The 24,072-nt window shown below is 34.5% G+C and overlaps 1 pseudogene; it reads right to left on the reverse strand.

The window, feature by feature from the left end:
• Positions 1–24,072, reverse strand: part of LOC146731497 (uncharacterized) — a 44,343-nt pseudogene that overhangs the window by 11,536 nt on the left and 8,735 nt on the right.

The following is a 24,072-nucleotide window of genomic DNA, read 5'->3' on the forward strand; positions in this document are numbered from 1 at the left end:
TGCAAAGTACGGCAAAGTACGGCAAAGTACGGCAAAGTACGGCAAAGTACGGCAAAGTACGGCAAAGTAGTGGCAAAGTAGTGGCAAAGTACGGTAAAGTAGTGGCAAAGTATAACAAAGTAGTGACAAAGTAGTGACAAAGTAGTGACAAAGTAGTAACAAAGTAGTGGCAAAGTAGTGGCAAAGTAGTGGCAAAGTACTGAAAAGTACGGCAAAGTAGTGGCAAAGTAATGAAAAGTGTGGCAAAGTAGTGGCAAAGTACTGCGAAGTAGTGGCAAAGTACGGCAAAGTAGTGGCAAAGTACGGCAAAGTAGTGGCAAAGTACGGCAAAGTAGTGGCAAAGTAGTGGCAAAGTACGGCAAAGTATGGCAAAGTACTGCAAAGTAGTGGCGAAGTAATGAAAAGTGTGCAAAGTACTGCAAAGTAGTGGCAAAGTACTGCAAAGTAGTGGCAAAGTACTGCAAAGTAGTGGCAAAGTACGGCAAAGTAGTGGCAAAGTGTGGCAAAATCGTGGCAAAGTACTGAAAAGTATGGCAAAGTAGTGGCAAAGTACGGCAAAGTAGTGACAGAGTACTGCAAAGTATGGCAAAGTAGTGGCAAAGTAGTGGCAAAGTAGTGGCAAAGTATAACAAAGTAGTGGCAAAGTATAACAAAGTAGTGACAAAGTATGGCAAAGTAGAGGTAAAGTACTGCAAAGTAGTGGCGAAGTACTGAAAAGTACGACAAAGTAGTGGCAAAGTAATGAAAATTGTGCAAAGTACTGCAAAGTAGTGGCAAAGTACTGCAAAGTAGTGGCAAAGTACTGAAAAGTAGTGGCAAAGTACTGAAAAGTAGTGGCAAAGTACTGAAAAGTAGTGGCAAAGTACGGCAAAGTAGTGGCAAAGTACTGCAAAGTAGTGGCAAAGTACTGCAAAGTACGGCAAAGTACGGCAAAGTACGGCAAAGTACGGCAAAGTAGTGGCAAAGTAGTGGCAAAGTAGTGGCAAAGTACGGCAAAGTACGGCAAAGTATGGCAAAGTATGGCACAGTATGGCACAGTATGGCAAAGTAGTGGTAAAGTAAGGCAAAGTAGTGGCAAAGTATGGCAAAGTATGGCAAAGTATGGCAAAGTAGTGGCAAAGTAGTGGCAAAGTACTGCAAAGTAGTGGCAAAGTACTGTGAAATAGTGTGAAAATTTCAAGACAAACTGACAAAAACTATAGCAGCCATTTAATTTTCAATCTCCATGATCAACCAAAAAACACAAACAGAGATAATGCCCATTTTATGAAAGTGACGTAAATAGTCCACAAAAATGGCTATTGCATCACGACGACATGCCACATTCATCATACACCAACGCTTGCTGATGTTCAATCATCAGATAAAAAAATAAAATACAAATATTTACAATATGTTTAATCGTCCATGGAGTCAAAACTTGTCATGGGGTTGTGTTATATCATTTCCACCATTGAGTGGGTTGAGTCTAAATTTACCTTTCCTCAAATCTTTAAAAAAAGAAATTTGTATCACGCAGTTTTTCACGATCACCGGTGAAATTTTGCTACACAACGGCTATTTGCAGTTTTTACTACTCAATTGCTCAAATGTCGGTAAGAAAAATCGAAATAAAAGGGAAACTATTGTAAATAGAAACAGGTTTCATTCTACTACTTACGAGACGAGTTGATAAAAATTAAACGAACCCTGACCTTTGGAAATACCTCATTCATAGAGTGCAACAGTTACATAAAATTAACGAGACTTGGCTTAATAACTTAATAGTAGCTCAGACAGGAACGGAAATTTGATCAAAGAATCCGGTTAATCAATAACACCAAGAATGTGTTTACCAATGCAAGGATTGTAATATCAAGCCTATTACCAAGCCATGGCAGTGAAAAAAATGTGAACACTGTGATAAATGAAAATGACCAAAGTATGAAAGTTAAATGTGAAACAGCTGACTGTACCTATGTAGAACATAGAAAACTAATTAAGTCACACTAAAGACATGTATACAAGTGATGGGATTCATCTTAACACTACTGGTACTAGACTATTTGTTGCTGACATCAAACGTACAGTGAGAAATATTCACTTGTATCAAGCAAGAAATAGTTTCACACATGGACAAAATATTAATAGACAACCTGAACGCAGTATTCTACACAGGGCAACACAGAAACAGCAATAACAGTCGTAGACACAGCAGCAGATTCACCAAGAATTCTGAACAACCACAAAGATTATAGCTAAACAGACAAGGAAACAAATGACACGTCCCCGTTCCGTTCATATTTGAGTGACATATACATTCAAAGCAGATCATGACCGAAATCTCAGACCACTGAAAGTGGTCTGATCCGAAATGCACCTGCATGCGTACAACACATTGTACTAAATCTGAACAAAATCCATCCATGCATGACTGAGATCCGGTTCTGGAATTGTGAAAATACGTGATTTTGATGCATTTTCGGCCTTAAAATGGCCATCATTCAGCTATTGTTAAGCGGATCATGAAACAAATGCACATATCTATTTGTGACATAATGTACCATGTGTGTGTGAAGTTTGAACTTGATCAATCCAGACATGTCTCAGATACGGATCCAGAACTGAATTCTTTAAAACAAAATGACCGCCAGTCGGCCATTTAAAACTAGATCCAAGAAAAAATGACGTGCATCATGGTCCTATTATGTTTAATGTATGTACCAAATTTGAACAAAATCCGTCCATGCATAACTGAGATACGGGTTCGGAATGGTGAAAATGTGCGATTTCAATGCATTTTTGGCCTTAGAGCGGCCGCCATTTGGCTATCATTAATCGGATCATGAAAAAAATGCATGTGCATATGTCCCATATAATGTGTGATGTATGAGTGAAGTTTGAACTTAATCGGTCCATGCATGTTCGAGATACAGGTGATCACAGACGCACGCACGCATAGACGCACGAACGCACACAGGGCAGAACACAAGTCCCCGTTTTCGGACTTCGTTCGAACGGGGACTAATAAAGTCAATACCCGATATCAAAATAATCAAAACCATCACTACAGTCAAAGAGAATACCAAGGTGGACGTTATGACGAATCATACAAGCAATACCCTCATTAGTTAAATCAAAAGAAAGAAGTTGGACGATATCTTAGTGAACATTACAATGACATGCAGTATCCAAATAGATATTATGATGACAGATACAGTGACAAATATAACAAACATTCTCATTTGTATCAAGATAGCTGGTAAAAATGGGAACCATATCATAGTCAATCATGGTATCAACAGGAATGGTAATGTATAAAAAACCTAAATTTATTATATATATGTATCAGTAATATTCACATAAAACTTTGATAAGGTATTAGTAGTCATATCTATAATGTACAGCAGAGTCATTTACAAACAAGAAAAAAATTGTTAGGCTAATTTATTTGTTTTGTGTTTCGGCCTACACCCCATGTATTCATAACAAACATGAAAATAATCAAACTTCATACATAATATTGTACATATGCACATCAATTTGTTTCATGATCTGTTTCAAGATGGCCGAATGGTGGCCAATTTTGTGCTTAAAAATCATCAAAATCAAGCAATTATGGATGGATTTTGTTTAAACTTACATATGTTAGACATTATGGGACCTTGATGCACCCCATTTTATTTTTCAGATCCAATTTAAATAGGCCGACTGGCAGCCATTTTGCTTCAATGAATGCAGTTCTAGTGCCATATCTCATTATGGGTTACTGATACATGTCATTTTATTTTTCAAATTTGATTCAAAATGGCTGACTGGCGGCCATTTTGTTTTAATGAATGTGTTTCTGGAGCCGTATTTCTACATTATTTGACTGATTATGATCAAATTTTATATATTCATTATACATCACGACATAGATATATTGGTTTGACTGAATCTGATTCAAAATGGCCAAATGACAGCCATTTTTGTGCTAAAAAATCATCAAAAATCAAGCATTTCTGGCATTCCAGAACTGGAATATTACGTCTTTTTGAGAAAACAAAAATGCAAAATGAGTTGTCAATGATTTCAACGACACTTTTTTACAATGAAGGAACAAATATGAACAAAAAACAAAAATTTTATTACAATATGGTTCACATACTGTGAAAAAATGGGTAGGGTCCGTGGGAAAACGGTCGAAGGCAAAATTGTACACAAACTCTCATTACAAAGCTATTTCCCGCCATGGTTTCATCATAATTTGACCTGAACAACTTCCTTTGACCTAACAGGTCACGTCTTTCATTAACCAATGAAAATGCTCTTTCATACAGTCGAAGTTTTTTGATTATTGACGAAGTATTTTTATCAACGCAATGCGGAAGTGTATTAATTACCGCGATGTTAAAATGTGATCTGTTAACACTGATTTCGACAAAAAACGGTGATTTTTTTCCCTAAAATGTAATTCGCTTCCTTCGGGCCAAAATTACTATCAGACAGGTCACAGTCAAAGACTGTGGCCACATGTGATCTCTTGTCAATCAGAATGTCATGGTTGACAGAGGATTTGCTCCCAAGGGTAGGGGGGCGCATGACCAGGGCATGAGGGTGCTGCGTCCCTGTTCCCTTGTTTGAAAAAATCTCTGTTCTTTATGTGTTTGTAATAATATTTAGCTTTAGTTAGCATTCTGTTTAGTTGGTTAACTTTACTGTATCTTAATGTAGTTAATTTTATTTTATTTTTATACCATCATTGAACAACCGACTGCAGTTTGTTTTAGTATTGAATAAATATTATACTTGTAATTAAAATTAAACCAGTCACGGTACAATGGTGACATATTATGCAAAATTGTTGCAAGGACAATACTTTTCTCAATATGTGTGCTGCCGTGCGTCGATAAAAAAAGCATGGAATGATCAGGTAAACGTTTTACCGTATAATGTGGGTGTCTGTGGTGTCACAGACCCATTTTGTAAAAGCACTGAGCTTGAGGCTTAATCCAGATCGCTGAAGCATCAACTCCAGCCAATCACTCGTCATTAATTTTGACCAATTAACTGCTTTTATTCTCCTCCAATTAGCACCAAGGTCAGTGTCAAGTTGCACACATCTCTGAGCGTCACCTCGCTTTGTTGTCAACTTTCTTTGTTTCAGCTTTTCATTCAGCTTTTTGGTTCACCTCAGTGCACATCGCTCGCCAACCCTACACCGTCCTCTTTCTTCCTCCTTGGACCCATTCGTTCTGACCTGGGTTAAGGGCAAGGATTTTATCCTGCCCCCCCCCCATTCAAGAGTACCGTCACCATTTTCATGGTGGCCATCCTCCATTCTCGGCACTCTTGTTAGACCAAAACTTGCCACTCAAGGTCAGCGACCTTGACCTTGGCCCCAGGAAGTCAGGCCGAAGGGGCCCCCCTGCCCAATTTTTTTCTTGTTTTTGTAGTTCTGTAATTGCTAGTTTTTTGTATTTGCATTATTGTTATGTATTAAAATATTTGATATATCAGACAACTTGCGTAGCGGTATGTTTTTACAAACTTTTAAATAGGCATCAAGGAGGAGTGAAAGACCGTAACTTAATTCTAGAATGGGCGTCAAGAAATGTTGGCAAATTACAGTCAATCAAAAAAACTGTTCACGACAACAAAATATTTAATATGCATTTTTTTTTATTTTGTTGGTAACGAATAGTATATTCTAAAAGAAGTGTGAATAAGTGAATAACTTACTCGTTATCAAAGTGTTGCAATTGTTGATTAGTACTCAGTAGTAATTATAATAACGTACAAAAAATAAATTCATTGAATTGTTATGAAATGCAAGTAAAATTCAACTTAGTTTCATCGTAAGCGAATGTAAATGCTCAATGTGATACGATAGTCGCCATGTTATCCATGCACACAAGGTAGGTTTATTGACTGTAAATAAATAAACGCTGCTCGGACTGATAAGTATGATATATTGAAGATAATATTTGGTAATCGTAGTCCTAAATAACTATTAAAAATAGCTAGACGTTTCGAGCAATGGCTCTTTAATAAAGAGCCATTGCTCGAAACGTCTAGCTATTTTTAATAGTTATTTAGGACTACAATTACCAAATATTATCTTCAATATATCAGGTTTATTGACTGGATAGGTCAACTCGCTATTTAACCAATCAAAATGCAGGAGGGTGCCAACGTGTTCAAATTACCATAGAGCGTTTAAATATGTTAATGACAGTTCAGCGACCTCATGGTGAAAGCAACATACGGAAGAGATTTTTCAATATTTTAGTGCAATCTTTTGGCTTTGTTTGATTTGTTTTTTAAATCAAAATTTTTTTTTTTAATCGGCCCGATTTAGAGAAATAAATAAACGTATTGTCCCAAATAAGAATGTACCGGGTGGAATTTTTCAAGGAGAAAAATAAACGTACCAGAACGTTTATTTGGGACATGAGAGTAATTGTACTTTTAATGTATTTCTGTAACCAAATGTATTAATACTTGTATAATAACTTTTTTATAACATGTCCAAGGTTTTGTATGCCAGCACCAAGGAGTCCATTCATAACATCTAACCTATCAGTACTCACAATATCCTTTTGATACAGGTGAAACTGAATTAGTAATTACATTTGAAGATATTTTTCTTTGATTTGTTAGTCTGTCAAGTTTGTGTATTATTTGGTCCATAAAATTATAAACTTTATGGGTAACAACATCTAATTCTACATGATTATCTGACTGAGAAAATATTTTACTAATTACTTAAAGATTTTGTTGTTTACTGTACTGTTAAGTCTGTGACTCGCATGCTCTCATTTCCTGCATGTATTTACGTTTTTGTTCACGTTTTAGTCTAAAACTCTTTTAAATAATGACAATATTAAAATAACACTTATATAATTGTGCAAAGTTAACTTGATAGTCTGGAAATTATGAAAAACTGTTCAGTATACAATAACAATTACTATATATGACATCTTATAGTATAATTATCTTATTATGGGACTTAATATACAGTAATAACTTATTGCACTTAGTTTGTAACTCTCAGTGTGCAATGAAGAATACTGAATATGCTTTATAGCAACTTATAGTATAATTATTATATGTGAACTCTAGGATATAACTTATTGTATATGTACAGTAGCAACTTTACTGAACAATGAGAACTAGTACAACTGCTTACAGTAGAATACTATCTTATAATAATAATAATAATACAGTTTTATTGAACCGTAACGAAATTACAAATTTATTTTTGGCTGCAAGTAATAAAAGGTAAGGTAAAAAGGTAAGTAAAAAAACAAAACATGAGATTAGGCAGTAAAAATTAAATGTAGTTTCAGATAATGTGTCACATTAGTAATTAGTTTAGGATGGTTAGTATTAATAAGGACAATAAACTTGTTGATATTGTTTTCAGAAAGAAAGGTTGGGATTTCCTTAGTAATTTCAGCGTACAAGCCATGCATAGCACAGTCCTCGTTAGTTATCAAATGTAAGATACATGTATATCGTTTTGTTTAAAGTAATATAATTGGAACATAAACATTTAAGGAGTATGGATCCAGAAGATGATGCTTAATTATGATGATTTTTTAACATTAAAATGATTGATATCTCTTATCTGCTTGTCAAACAAGTACTTGTCCATATTGAGCAATACTGCTGTGGAACAGCATTAATTAAAACAAAATGGCCACCAGTCGGCCATTTTCAATACATCTATATATCTATAACACAATGTAAAAAGAATATATAAAATTTTAACATAATAAGTCAAAGCATATTAAAGATATGGCTCTAGAAGTGCATTCATTTAAACAAAATGGCCACCAGTCATTGAAAAATAAAATCATCAGGAACCCGTAATGTCTAATGTATGTACCAAGTTTGAATAAAATCCATCCATAAATGCTTAATATTTGATGATTTTTTAGTACAAAAATGGCCACCAATCGGTCATTTTTAATAGGATCATCAAACCAATATATATGTATATCTATGACATGATGTATAATGAATATTAGAAATTTGAACATAATCAGTCAAAGCAAGTCAGAGATATGACACTAGAACCACATTAGGTAAAAGAAAATGGCCACCATCTGGCCATTCTGAATCCAATCTGAAAAACAAAATGATGTGCATCAAGATCCTATAATGTCCAATGTATATACTAAGTTTGAACAAAATCCATTTGTAAACAGTCGAGAAATGCTTGATTTTTTAGTACAAAAATGGCCGCCATTTGGCATCTTGAATCGTGAAACAAATTGATGTGCATATGTATAATATTATGTATGAAGTATGTGTGAAGTTTTATTGTGATTGGTCCGATATTTCTAAGATACAAGTTCGGACACACACACAAGCGCACGACGCACGGCGCACGCACAGAGGTCAAAACATAAGTCCTCGTTTTCGGACTATCCGAACAGAGACTAATAACGTTATAATGTTTAAAAAAATAACTAAGTAATCTAAAAAAATGATGATAGTATCAATACAAATAAAGGACAAGTGTAAATGTGTTTGAAAATAAACTTTGAACAGATCTAATTACCATACAGTGACTTCACACAAAGGTCAAATATTAACTAGAGTAAAAACAAAGGCATTTTTCTATAATGAACTTAAGATGGCACTGGTTTAACTGAAAAAAATAATTGTTAAGGCCAAATCAACATTTTGTGTATTTAATTGCTTTTACATTCTTTGTATTTACTGCATGCTATGCTATATTATATTCATTGCACACTTAGACAAAACCATGCGGTGAATTGCGCCACCAAGAGTTATCGGCTTGGACAAAACTAGTGGAGAATAGCGCCACCCAGAGTTATTGGCTTGGACAAAACCATGTGGTGAATAGCGCCACCCAGAGTTAATGGCTTGGACAAAACCATGGAGAAGGGTTATGCGCACGCCACATTGGGTCGTATCTGGGAGCTCTCAAATAGGACCTCACGAATACGACCTACTTTACATATTACCCATATTGCATTATACAAAATGGCTGGTAGGTTAGTTGTTAGTTTTTTTCGGTTTCTTCGCAGTGTGTACTCGATGTTTTGCGTTTACCAGTAATCGTACGTTTTCCTGACGCAGTATTTGAACCAATATCGCCTCGCGAGATAGCGATTCAGTTTGCATGTTTATTCATGTTTATGAACGTAGGATTTATTGACATTTATTGGAATATTTATTGGCATCGGACTCGTTGCGTTGACCCGAATCTTCGACAGCTTGTTAAACCATGGATGTTCTTAGTACATCCATGGTTAAACGGAAGAATAACAAATAGATTTCCATACTCTTCAGGAGTAAAACAGAGCTGTAACTTAAGCCCAACATTATTTAATCGTTTTTATTCTATAAATGCTCTCCAGACATTTTTGCTATGAACACTTGTGACCCTCCAACCAGTCGGAGCCCAGGAACTTTGATCAACTGTACGCAATCCCTATGAGCGGGGGGGGGGGGGGGGGGGGGGGGGGGGGGGGCTTACGGCTGGTTTAAGAAATAAGGGATGAAGGCTCCAGCCAGCTCATATTTTTTAAACTCGAAAAAACAGTCAAACGGAATGAAAAAATAAAATCTAAAAAAAAACCACCACTCCATACCACTCCTAGCCCAATTTAATTGCGTATGTCTCTTCTAAGGACGCCTATAGTTATCTAGAGGGGGTATAGGGAAGAAGGCTTATTACTGAAACAAACGTACACTAGTACAAGTTCGTACTAAAACAGACACTCAATTCTGTCTCAAACCTCAAAATAAGCATAGCTCTAAACCTATTTGATAAATTGATAGCACCCATCATTAGCTATGGGTGTGAAGTATGGGGAGAGGAAGTCACTAAAAATAGCGATATTATTGAAACTGTTAACTATTCTTTCTACTGACTACTCCTGAGGGTTAAAAAGAATGCTACTAAGCTTGCAATCTTAGGGGAATTGGGAAGATACCCTCTTGCCATAAAAATTATCACACAAATAATTAAATTCTGGCTCAGATCAAAACTTCCATAGACGCCAAAGTTAATAAAAAGCACCTTTGATGAGGTCAATACAGTAAAAACTAGGTGGACAAGAAATGTCGACAAAATAATCAGTGACAACAATCTTGATAAGGCAATAAAACAACAAATAAAAAAAAAAGAAACCACACCAAACCAAGACTATCTCTGCTTTACTGAAAGAAAATTATAAAATAAAATGGAAAGAAGCTCTATTTGCAGACAACAGAGCAAATGGTGGAACAAACAAATTGGAAAATTATAGAACATTCAAAACACAGTTTAAAATGGAAAAATGTTCAATAACAATGAGTAATATTAAACTGAGACACTCCCTATGCCAGTTCAGAATCTCTGATCACAAACTTCATATTGAAACTGGCAGGCATTGCAGAACTCCAAGGAATGAAAGGGTCTGTAAACACTGCTAAAAAGCAGATTGAAGATGAGATACATTTCTTTATGGACTGCAGTCTGTACAATACACACAGAATTGAATTATTCAAGTACTGTAAGGAAATTATACAAAATTTTAGGAAGTTAAATGAACTAGAAAAATTCAATGCAATCATGAAATATTGTTCAGGAATAAGAACTGCACAATACATACAAAAATGTATGCAAATGAGATGTGAGCAGCTCCACCAAAATTAAAAATATTCTTTCCACTATAATTATGACTCTAATGTGATTTTAATGTGATTTTGTTACCTCTTAATAATATTAGCTAGTGTATTGTATTGTACCGTATAAGTTTATTATGATCTTTTGTGTGTTTGTAATATTATTTAGCTTTATTTAGCATTCTGTGTAGTTGATTAACATTACTGTATCTTAGTGTAGTTTATTTTATTTTATCTTATCTATTTTTATTGTTATATGACCATAGAACAACTCACTGTAGTAAATAAATTATTTGACAAATTAATTTATTTTTTAATTCAGCTAATCCTTGTTTGAGGTAGTGATGTCTGGGGGCATTGAAGCATGTACTGTTCCAATGTACTATTTAACATCTAGTATGTTAGCTTGTAGCATTTAACTGGTACAATTGTATAAAACCAGTTTAATTCCTCTCCAGGAATTTGACATGTTTCAATAAATGTAAGGTTATCCTGATATTACTTGTTCTAGACCTGAGTGTTTTGGGGTAAATTTTTTTTCTAAGATTGGGGAACACAGCATTAAAGAACTGGGTAATATTCTTTCCACATTAGACGTAAACAAATTTCACTGGCTAACTCTGACTGTGTATTATTGTTGTCGTTAAAACAATATTTCATACCTTTGTAATTTTTAAACATTATTATCTTGGTATAGTAGTGGTTTATACCCCGGTATAAGGAGCAGTATAAATTTGATATCTTAGAACATAACATGTTTCTGTTTTAGCATGTTTGGTCTTATATTGCTTCAGTGATCAAAACATTCAATCCCATTCCTATACACAAGACAGAACCTATATTTCAAAACTGTGATTGGAATAAACATCTTTCATGATGTTGAATAGTTCCTTAAAATAAAAGAAAGACAGTGATTGGTGTGCTTACTACAGGCTAATTACTGCAATGTATTTTACAACAACTTTCTTTTGGTAACCATCAGGTGCTACAATTTTTTTCTCAATAATGATCAATGTATGTTTCTAATTTGTGTTTATTGAAAATCAAATTATTTTACTAATAGATGTCATCTCTATTACTTATAATAAATAAAATGTGGCTAATGATTTTTATCAAATTTACCGCTGCATGTACATAAATCAGATTAAATTATTACCAGTAGCTGATTTGGATGGCTGATAGACAGTATGAACCTATTAAAATGGTCCATGATTTAACAGTAGAATGTATAGTTTCCTTTCTCAAACAAGTGAATTTTTAACCTAATGAATATTTCTATTTAGTATCCACTGGAATTCAAACCAGTGAATGTTTTTTAAATACACAGTGCCCTCTATGGGTTGCTTGGAGAAAGATACAAAATAATGTGAACTACCCCCGGTAATTGAAATTGAAGATTGCATAGCAATTGTTAGTTTTATAGAAGTTCAAGAAAGATTAATGTCTGATAATTGTAAATGTAGTTCCACCTTGTTCAAATTCTACCATTTAAAATCATGAAGTCAAGAATATCATTTTTCAGGCATGCCTTAATATATTGTGTGCACCATAGTTCTGGAATCAGCTGTCCTGAAAATTCATTTATTTAATATTTTAATCATTCATATTGTGAAAGGTGCAGCATTTGAATATTGCATAATATTGCATATATAAATACAATACTGTATCTTATTGTTCACATTTGTCCAGCCATCCCTTTGTGCTAGGCAGCATTATTCAATTTTTGAGACTAATTGAATCCCACATCCCAAATGCCTGGGTTGAGATTTCTCATGGAAGGAATATTGTTTTGAAATAGAAAAGTGATTGTGTTTACAAATCATCAACATACCATTGTAGCTATATAAGGGGATTATTAGGTTTGGGCCAATTGATATTTAAGGTAGAGATGCAGTTTACCAGACAGGTATTTTAATTAGTTAATTAGGCAACCAAGATGACCTCCCTTGTCCACATAACTATATATTTTTAGAAAGCTTATTGTATGAATTTTAAAATTTTGTAAGTATTTTTTTTTATGGACATTGTAGTTTGAAATATGCACAAAAATGTTTTTTTTTGGTCAAAAGTGATTTAAAACAAATTCGCTTCTAAACCATGTCTTTGTTTCCTGTCAAAATTGGTTTACGGGTACATCTGTTTACTATGAAGAAAGTTTCGTCTTGAAAACTGTCTACCTGGGCAGCAGCTCAAATTTCACTAATTCAAGTTTATGCATAAATTAACACCCAGGCTAGTTGTCTGTAGGATTGTTGTAACACTGTTCAATCAAAAACAATGCCCCTACGGCGTTTTGAAGATAAACACATTGTCAATCATTTGTGAAAATTTCAAAACAAAAGGTCAAAGCGTAAAGTTTATAAGAGATAATTGCTAATTTGCATATTTTATAGTTAAGTAAAAATATATGCTGATTTAAATTGCTATTGGATTTAACAGAGTTCCACTAAAAAATGCTCGGCACCATCTAAAAAAAAATTGTTATATATATATCTGTCAGATTTGTTAAATTCGTGTAAAAATATGGAAATTTAGATTTTAAGTGAATATTTTTGTCATTTTTGGTAAAAAATGTTATTTTCGACAACTAGTTCGAAACCATAAGTCCAAATGCTTTCATATTTCCAGCAATGATACGTTGGATGGTCAGATTTGTTAAACTGGTGTCAAAATAAGCAAATTTGGATTTTTAGTGAACATTTTTCTCATTTTTGGTAAAAAATGTTATTTTTGACAACTGGTTCAAAACCGTAAGCCCTATTTACAGAGAGCTTTCAACTAAATATAAAACATAATACAGCTTTAAAGTATACTTTGAATATGTAATAGCACAAGTGAGTTAAGTAACTGGTATTTTTGATGAAAAATGCGATGATTATTCTGCTTATATCAGGTCCCTTAAATTGCACACATAATAATTTGGACGGTCATTATAAATAGAACATTGATACAGTCATTAGAAACAACTTTTAGATCTTCTCAGCTTATTTCAGAAGCCACCACATATATGGAACAACAATTGATCTTGCATTCAGCAATGTCTTATGTAAAACTGGAGTACATTTGTAATTGACTCTTTTATACCTGATCATAAGATTATTACTGCACAGATTTATTGAACATTTGTTCTTGGGTGTAACAAAACAATTACATATATGTACAACGTATCAGGAAAGATAACATTTCAAAAACATGACCACAATTTTCAAACAAAAACATATTTTTTTTTTCTCGACTTTCTCAGGTTTTTGCACATCCATGATTTCTTAAGTTTAGCCTCAATGATGTTTGTCCAATGAAATGCACTATCCTTATGAACACTATAAAAGTTCGTAATTGCAACTGCAAGAAACTGCAACTGCAATGTTTTCTAAATGACTGACTATGAATGACAACCACAATGCCACTTCACTGATTCTTGTTCCATGATAATGAAGACAGCGGTCCTATTTCGACCGTCAGGTCGCTTGGTTTTCAGTAGATTAATGATTTATTTCACAGCACAAATCATCACTGTGTACATGGTATGCTATCAAATCACATACATGTATGCAATCTATAAACGACAACCATTACAAGTTCTGAATATTAGGGTAACATCCATGTGAAATATAGGAATCTGAGTCTTTGATTTGCACAGAAGATCTGAAGTTTGTGGACTCCTAGTGATACGTCACTCAAAATAGGGAATACTATATAATAGCTTGTGTTGCATGCTCGTTGAATTATGTTTCTTTATTATTTTACCATTTGATCTTAAAATTTACATTATGTTGTTCCTGATAATAAAATCAACGAAGATCCCATAAATTTGCATGCACAAAGTTTCTTAAAAGTGGGAATAAATATACCCACAGTTTGGCAGTGCCATATTTACAATTAAATAATTGTATTTAATGTATTCATGGTCATTAAAGCGTTGCTGCGCATTCCCTGTAAACAAATGTGTATTTTACACGTATTGTGTATGTCATGAGTTCCATATTGATTAGGACAAGTAGTAGTTTGACCAATCATTTTCATAAACAGATTAAACAGCAAATACAGTGTTTATGTTAGCAACATATTTCTTAAGAACATTTCCCATCATTTCCAATGCTACTACCAGTACTGCAGAATTTACAGTTGATGGAAAATGTTACTGATATTAAAATATACAATCAATACAGTTTTTCTCTATTGGTGCATTAAAATTGTTGTTCTCTATTTCTTTTCTCTAATTTTTTTGGAGTATAAAGAAAACTGGTATTTTTTTTTTACAAAATTGACCATCGCATTAAATGTTTTCAGTTTTCCCCATAGACCACCATTTAAACTGAAAAAGGGTGTATAGTAATGAACCATTTTATTTAGCCATTTCTGAATACAGTCTTGAAAATGTATTGGTCACCCTTAATTTCTGTGCAAATGAATTTATTCACTGATTTCACCTCAAATTTGGTTGTTTTCCAGACTTTTACAAAATTGTTATATAGGCTTGTACATATGACTTACATATGAACATCCATTTGTGATACAGACTTATTTAACATGGACAAACAGTGGCAATTTTAGTGCTAAAAATACATCAAAATTCCCTGTTTTGGCCATTTCAGAAACAGATCTTGGTAATGCATAGATTGATTACATTCAAACTTGGTACAATGAAAACGAATGGGACCTTGATGCACGAGACATGCAGATATAATTAAAAATGGCTTACTGGTGGCCATTTTGTTTTACCAAATACAGTTCCAGGTCTCTATATTGGAAACACTGGAATGGTCAAGTTCAAACTTTATACAAACACCATACAACATGTGCTACTACTTGATTCAAGATTTAGTACTAAAAATGCATTAAACTTATTTAAATTGGCCTTTCTGAACTAATATTGAACCTTGATGCGCGTCCTTTCCTTTTGATTTAACAAATATAATTCTGGTTCCATATCTTGAAAGTACTTGGATAGTTAACCTGAAACTTTAAACATGCACACAACTCGGGATGCATATTTTTTATTCATATTTGTTTTTGATTTGTTTTTTATTTTTAGAATAGTGTGTTTTCTTTTTTGTTTTTTTTTAAATTATAGTTTTTAAATTTCTTTTTGTAAGATCCTTTTTATTCTTCCCTGAGGATTTTATGCATCTAATAAATATTATTAAGATGACTGCAGAAGGCCCCATCTTGGATGGATTTTGTTTTTTATGCAATGACTTAAACTTCATAACCAATGAGGACTGTATAACTTGTTAATACCGTAAAATCTGTATTAGAAGCCGCATCCCTAATAGAAGCCGCACCCATTCTTTTTGAACAATTGAGAACCAAAATTCACAATTTGTCATATGTGTAGATGCTCTAATAGAAGCCGCATCCCCTCGGTTGAATTGTACCATTTTAATAGAAGCCGCAGCTACTAATAGAGATTTTACAGTAGTATTTTTGGGCAGGCAATACAGTAAAACTTGGGTTTTATCTATTTATAGCAGTTTAATTGTACCACAATAAGTCAAAGGTGACATTGTACACTCTTTGCCCAAAAACAATGTTTCTGGCCAAATTATTTTTTTCAAAATTGATGCATTTCTTTACTACCATGGCCAACTACAAAAAAAAACATTTGACATGTAATCTTTGAGTGATGTGCATGGTGATCTGAAACATTATTTTGTTTTGTTGAGCTTAAACTATATATAAATCTTAAAAAACATGGCTAAGAAAACAGAAATTCTGTGGAACCACAGATAAATCATCCTTGTATATATCATGTGTGTTTGACATTCTGAGTGCATGCTTTTCTAGTTTGTATGTTACATTAGTATAGGAAAATGCAGAAAGTATTTGGTGTCCCTTGATGCCCTATTTTCACAAGTTCGTACAGAGTCCTGTCAGGAGCACTAGTGCATATAGAGATAGTCACACAGTGTTATAATGAAGACATTGCACACTAGACTTGATTAACCTATTTAACAAGTTTATAATTCCATAGTTTGTAATAAAATGTTGAGATGACGATGACATAAGTATCCACCACATTCCTGTATATTACTTACATGCACTGTAGGCAACTTTAATACAATTATGAGGGTATTAGTGACAACTGATTTTCATGGATGTCAGTTCAAATTTAAATAGCTAATTATTGCTACTGCAGAACTGACACTTGCCATATTAGTCATCTAGAAGGCAGCACATTTACAGTTTTCAATTTTTTTGGAAAATTATCTTTACCTACTTAAGATACTTGATGAAATTTGTGGTGCAAATTTTCACTGGCCCTTTAAATTAGCTGCTCATAATTGTGGATGTACAGTTATTTATATTTTGTGGACACAAATCTCAATTGTCAGTTTTGCGCCTAAAATGTCACACAAATCATATGGACATTCAGAACCAAGTTTATTTAGTATGGAAAAACACTGCAACCATTTACAATTATTATAAAACAAATTGTGTTTTATTAGAGAACCTGTATAATATAACTGAGGATGCTGATAAAGAATGCCATATTTTTTCCTTTATACTAGTATTCTTTAGAACAAGCTGTATGGAAACCAACATTACTGCACTGTATACTGGATATAATATAAATTAATACTGGCTAACCTGGAATTATCAACATTGTATAGATGTGGGTGCAACGTCAGGACAGACATTTTGCCAGATTATTTCAGTTTATAATGAAAATATTTTTTTGATAATCATCTTATAAGCTATTTTCATTTGTTAACTTGAGTCTCGAGTCCAGGAAATAATTCCCTTCCCTCGATGGGTTAAATAAAGTGACACTGAAACATTACAATGAAAAGAAATTGTTTCAGATGATATTTAAATGTTTTTCATATTAAAAGTGCTGATAATACCATGAACTAACAAACATTCATTGTCAGCTGGCTACACATGAAGCTCCATGCAATACATAACCCCCAAAATAGCTTACTGCGGAAGCACCCAACACTGTTCTGTACACTGTTCTAATACATTTGGAGTTATTGCTATATACCGGTACTGATAGAAAATTGCGTATTTCTAAAGATGCAATACAGTACAATTGATTAACTCATAACAACCTACTGAAGGAGGTTAAAGGTTACAACAACAACAAAAATTACAGAAAAAAAATTAATCAAATTACAATGGCTAATAGTTTAAAGACAACCAAAAACAGAATAAAAGTTAGTAACGGAAATATATAATAAAGTAAAATAAAACACCAAAAAAAAACTATAAACTGAATATAAAAACAAAAACCCAATGAATAGGTGTAAAAAAAATAAAAGAAAAAGTCAATGACTAAGTACCAGGGGTAGGTGCTGCTGTCTAATAGCAAAGCTGTATTTCAGATATTGTGCCAGAGGAATTGCTAAGTTATTATTTGACATTATTTTTATGAATTTATTTTCAGGTGTGAGATTAGTAAAGTCAGGAATAATCTTTTCAGCTTCATTGTATAAAACGACCCTCTCTTTACTATATACTGGGCATATTATGAGGAAGTGATGTTCATCTTCAATATCATTTTTATTACACAATTTGCAGATTCTGTCGCTACTTTTGATTCTGTTGTGTCTTTCTTTTTCAATTTCTAAACTGTGATTGCTCAGTCTGAATTTAGTTAGGGTACTTTTCAGTTCTTTATTTTTTAGCTTAATTAAGTAGTTTTCCAAAATGAAGTTTGTTTTAAATTTTTTGTAAGTCCCCAGTTTGTTTTTTGTATTAGTGTTTTGTCTGTTATCATCATTAATTGAGTTAATCCAATGCTTTATAAATACATTTTTTATTTTATCGTATATCCGTGACATTTGTGACGATTTTAGCTCATTATTGTCAATATCTGATAGTGTTGTATTTGTAGATTTAAATACAGTTATTATTATTATGCGTCTTATATCTACTTCAAACAAAAGTAGCCGCTATTCATGATGAGAACTGGAAAACCAACTGTAACTCGGGTAGCTGGTAAACTGACCTAGCTGATGACAAACCACTATCAAAAAAACTTTCGACCCCATGTAGCCACGTACGGCCGTCAGCTATATGAACTGTACTCCGTCTACAAATGTTCATCTGCCGACACGTTATTGGACTTTCCCACCCACGATGACAACCAATAAATCATGTTTGTAACGTCTGGTCTGATTACACCCAGCAGCACAAGCTCTAAATCAGGGTCATATATTGCAGATTTGTATTTGAACAAATAATCGTGCATGGGCATCCTGTCTTCTAAGCTTTGTGAAAGCATAAGGTTTTGAAAGCATTGTGCATATTTACAACTTTCTAGCATTTCACACGTAATGCGCCATATACTGTAAAAGGATCAATTGTTCACCGGGTTTTAATTTGGCTTATTTCGCTGAATGAAAAATGCGCTAAATTAAAACCCAGTGAATATGTAAAATTTAGCATAGAATACATTATCTAAATGACAAAACCGTGAATTTAAAACCCACTTAATATACCTGAAATGGTAAATCAGCGAAATTTAAACCAAGTGAAAATTAGTCATTTTACAGTATGTGTATCGATGTCGCCATGCCAACGTTTCGTTTCGTCCTAGTTGTGATATTTATCTGTAAATGTCAGACCATTGGTCTGAGGTTCATCGCAGACTCTATTTGAAAGGCTGCGGTTGAGGTTTCATGTTGATCCGTCGAAAATGGCAGTTACTTATCACACAACAAAAACTTATTAGTTACGACAATATTTTCTTAACATTTTATGGAAACAATTCGTAGTGTGCATAAACCTTAAAGAAACATAATAGACAAAACAGTAAATTTTAATATTACTTGTTCGTGCTGTTTTGCAGCACTGCGAAGGAAAATGAAAGATTACAACAATTAGCAAATATGGCTGGAAGTTACATTTGCTCCGTTGTGTAGACAGGATTCAACATTTCATCAGATAATACAATTTATATCCAATCATCTAGAACAAACTTTTCTAGAGAACACACGCGCACAAAGATTTTGTGGTCTCGTATTGGGGGGGGGGGGGGTCACAGTAATATAAACAAGGATACATTTTGCCGAGATATTCAAATCAGTCGCTATTATGATTTACAGAGGCGGCGGCACGAAATGTTCCATGGAGGGGCGAGATCTGCTCATCACCCCTCGCTTACTAGGAGGACCCAGGGGCATACACTTCCTTGAATTTTGAAATCTAGACCCTCTACAACCTAAGCTATTTCCTACATTTTGAGGGGCAAATTGTGCTGACACAAAAGGTTTCAGCTTGATTTTCGAGTGGCGGCATATTTTACATGCCCCTGAAGTGGTTCTCGTTTTTAGAATATTAGAAATAAGTATCGGTCTTATTTCTGATCAAGATAGGTATGAATATCGGTAGTATTTTCCCAATTTGGTGTATTTATGGTTCCGTATATGAGCGAATATCTCCACCTCAGATTCCGGCCTCATATCCCTAGGTAACTGTTTTATTCGAAATAAACAGTGAGGACAGAAATGGTACTTTGGTATAAATATGGGTATAGATTTTGCCACTATCCAGTTATAAAATTGGCCACACTTTTGAGCACTCAGGGGCACTTACCTACCCAGCTATGTATCAACTGCCCCCCCCCCCCCCCCCGCGTGCATGCCCGTGAATGTGGTTATGCAATAGAAAGTAATGTCTACACGTAGGTAGGGTTATTAAAATCGAGAAAACAAAATACGGGTATATTTTTTCCGACATATAAGATAAACGGAAAAGAGGTTACTAATCAATCTTCAAGTTTTACATTTTTGTAATTTCTTCTGTGTATCTCTCCGGCGAACCTACCAGCGAATCTCCAGTAAGGTATACTTAGTAGTACGTGACGTTCAGAATTCCCCCGCCCCTGAATAATCGCGAAGAACAGACTGGCGTGTTAACTGCATAAATATGTATAATTTCCTTCCTGAATACAGAATTTAGTTGATCTAATCGTTAAGGCGTATGATACATTTTGATGTGAGTTAATTTGTAATGAATAGTTCAGCCAAACACTGAATTATATCATGATGGTGGTATGATGAATTATATTTTTTTTCAAAATGATATTTCTGGAATTCATAGAAGTATATTTTCATTTTTTGGCCGGCTAATGTTGGATGTGCAAACCTCATTCGGGAACATGTATATTCGGTGTTTAGAATAAAGATGGGCAAAATGCTAACAGGGCAATCGTTTTTATTGATGTGTTGAAATTACGCCAATAGGGTATGCTTTTGATGTTTTTGTTAATTGAATGTTTTTGTTGTTGTTGTTTTTAAAAAATTGTGTACGTATTTGAAATTTATTTAAAAAGCTGAAGAACCCTTGTATCATCAGAGGGACTGTGCATCATCATAAGAATAGCGGATTTTGCACGGAATAATGTTTACTTTCTCACTTGACTGAACGCTTAAAACCCAGAGTAAAGAATAAACTTTATAAAATAGTCGGATGGTTGAGGTGATCTACTAGTATCACATGAATATGTGTAGTATAGTCAGATGGTTGAGGTGATCTACTAGTATCACATGGATATGTGTAGTGTAGTCAGATGGTTGAGGTGATCTACTAGTATCACATGTATATGTATAGTTGTAGTCAGATGGTTGAGGTGATCTACTAGTATCACATGGATATGTGTAGTATAGTCAGATGGTTGAGGTGATCTACTAGTATCACATGGATATGTGTAGTGTAGTCAGATGGTTGAGGTGATCTACTAGTATCACATGGATATGTGTAGTGTAGTCAGATGGTTGAGGTGATCTACTAGTATCACATGGATATGTATAGTATAGTCAGATGGTTGAGGTGATCTACTAGTATCACATGGATATGTGTAGTGTAGTCAGATGGTTGAGGTGATCTACTAGTATCACATGGATATGTGTAGTATAGTCAGATGGTTGAGGTGATCTACTAGTATCACATGGATATGTGTAGTGTAGTCAGATGGTTGAGGTGATCTACTAGTATCACATGGATATGTGTAGTGTAGTCAGATGGTTGAGGTGATCTACTAGTATCACATGTATATGTGTAGTTGTAGTCAGATGGTTGAGGTGATCTACTAGTATCACGTGGATATGTGTAGTATAGTCAGATGGTTGAGGTGATCTACTAGTATCACATGGATATGTGTAGTATAGTCAGATGGTTGAGGTGATATACTAGTATCACATGGATATGTGTAGTTGTAGTTGGATGGTTGAGGTGATATACTAGTATCACATGGATATGTGTAGTTGTAGTCAGATGGTTGAGGTGATATACTAGTATCACATGGATATGTGTAGTTGTAGTTGGATGGTTGAGGTGATATACTAGTATCACATGGATATGTGTAGTTGTAGTTGGATGGTTGAGGTGATATACTAGTATCACATGGATATGTGTAGTTGTAGTTGGATGGTTGAGTTGATATACTGGTATCACATGAATATGTGTAGTTGTAGTCGGATGGTTGGGTCATATACTAGTATCACATGGATATGTATAGTGTAGTCGGATGGTTGGGTCATATACTAGTATCACATGGATATGTGTAGTTGTAGTCGGATGGTTGGGTGATATACTAGTATCACATGGATATGTGTAGTTGTAGTCAGATGGTTGAGGTGATCTACTAGTATCACATGGATATGTGTAGTATAGTCAGATGGTTGAGGTGATCTACTAGTATCACATGGATATGTGTAGTGTAGTCAGATGGTTGAGGTGATCTACTAGTATCACATGGATATGTGTAGTATAGTCAGATGGTTGAGGTGATCTACTAGTATCACATGGATATGTGTAGTGTAGTCAGATGGTTGAGGTGATCTACTAGTATCACATGGATATGTGTAGTATAGTCAGATGGTTGAGGTGATCTACTAGTATCACATGGATATGTGTAGTTGTAGTCAGATGGTTGAGGTGATATACTAGTATCACGTGAATATGTGTAGTTGTAGTCGGATGGTTGAGGTGATCTACTAGTATCACATGGATATGTGTAGTATAGTCAGATGGTTGAGGTTATATACTGGTATCACATGGATATGTGTAGTTGTAGTCGGATGGTTGAGGTGATCTACTAGTATCACATGGATATGTGGAGCTGTAGTCGGATAGTTGGGTGATATACTAGTATCACATGGATATGTGTAGTTGTAGTTGGATGGTTGGGTGATATACTAGTATCACATGGATATGTGTAGTTGTAGTCGGATGGTTGAGGTGATATACTAGTATCACATGGATATGTGTAGTTGTAGTCGGATGGTTGGGTGATATACTGGTATCACATGGATATGTATAGTTGTAGTCAGATGGTTGAGGTGATCTACTAGTATCACATGGATATGTGTAGTTGTAGTCAGATGGTTGAGGTGATATACTAGTATCACGTGAATATGTGTAGTTGTAGTCGGATGGTTGGGTGATATACTGGTATCACATGGATATGTGTAGTTGTAGTCAGATGGTTGAGGTGATCTACTAGTATCACATGGATATGTGTAGTATAGTCAGATGGTTGAGGTGATCTACTAGTATCACATGGATATGTGTAGTTGTAGTTGGATGGTTGAGATCATATACTAGTATCACATGGATATGTGTAGTTGTAGTCAGATGGTTGAGGTGATCTACTAGTATCACATGGATATGTGTAGTGTAGTCAGATGGTTGAGGTGATCTACTAGTATCACATGGATATGTGTAGTTGTAGTCAGATGGTTGAGGTGATCTACTAGTATCACATGGATATGTGTAGTTGTAGTCAGATGGTTGAAGTGATCTACTAGTATCACATGGATATGTGTAGTGTAGTCAGATGGTTGAGGTGATCTACTAGTATCACATGTATATGTATAGTTGTAGTCAGATGGTTGAGGTGATATACTAGTATCACATGGATATGTGTAGTTGTAGTTGGATGGTTGAGGTGATATACTAGTATCACGTGGATATGTGTAGTATAGTCAGATGGTTGAGGTGATCTACTAGTATCACATGGATATGTGTAGTATAGTCAGATGGTTGAGGTGATATACTAGTATCACATGGATATGTGTAGTTGTAGTTGGATGGTTGAGGTGATATACTAGTATCACATGGATATGTGTAGTTGTAGTCAGATGGTTGAGGTGATATACTAGTATCACATGGATATGTGTAGTTGTAGTTGGATGGTTGAGGTGATATACTAGTATCACATGGATATGTGTAGTTGTAGTTGGATGGTTGAGGTGATATACTAGTATCACATGGATATGTGTAGTTGTAGTTGGATGGTTGAGTTGATATACTGGTATCACATGAATATGTGTAGTTGTAGTCGGATGGTTGGGTCATATACTAGTATCACATGGATATGTATAGTGTAGTCGGATGGTTGGGTCATATACTAGTATCACATGGATATGTGTAGTTGTAGTCGGATGGTTGGGTGATATACTAGTATCACATGGATATGTGTAGTTGTAGTCAGATGGTTGAGGTGATCTA

The sequence above is a fragment of the Saccoglossus kowalevskii genome, chromosome 18, assembly GCF_978046115.1.
Source record: "Saccoglossus kowalevskii chromosome 18, keSacKowa6.1, whole genome shotgun sequence".
In the NCBI taxonomy this organism is placed as follows: Eukaryota; Metazoa; Hemichordata; class Enteropneusta; family Harrimaniidae; genus Saccoglossus; species Saccoglossus kowalevskii.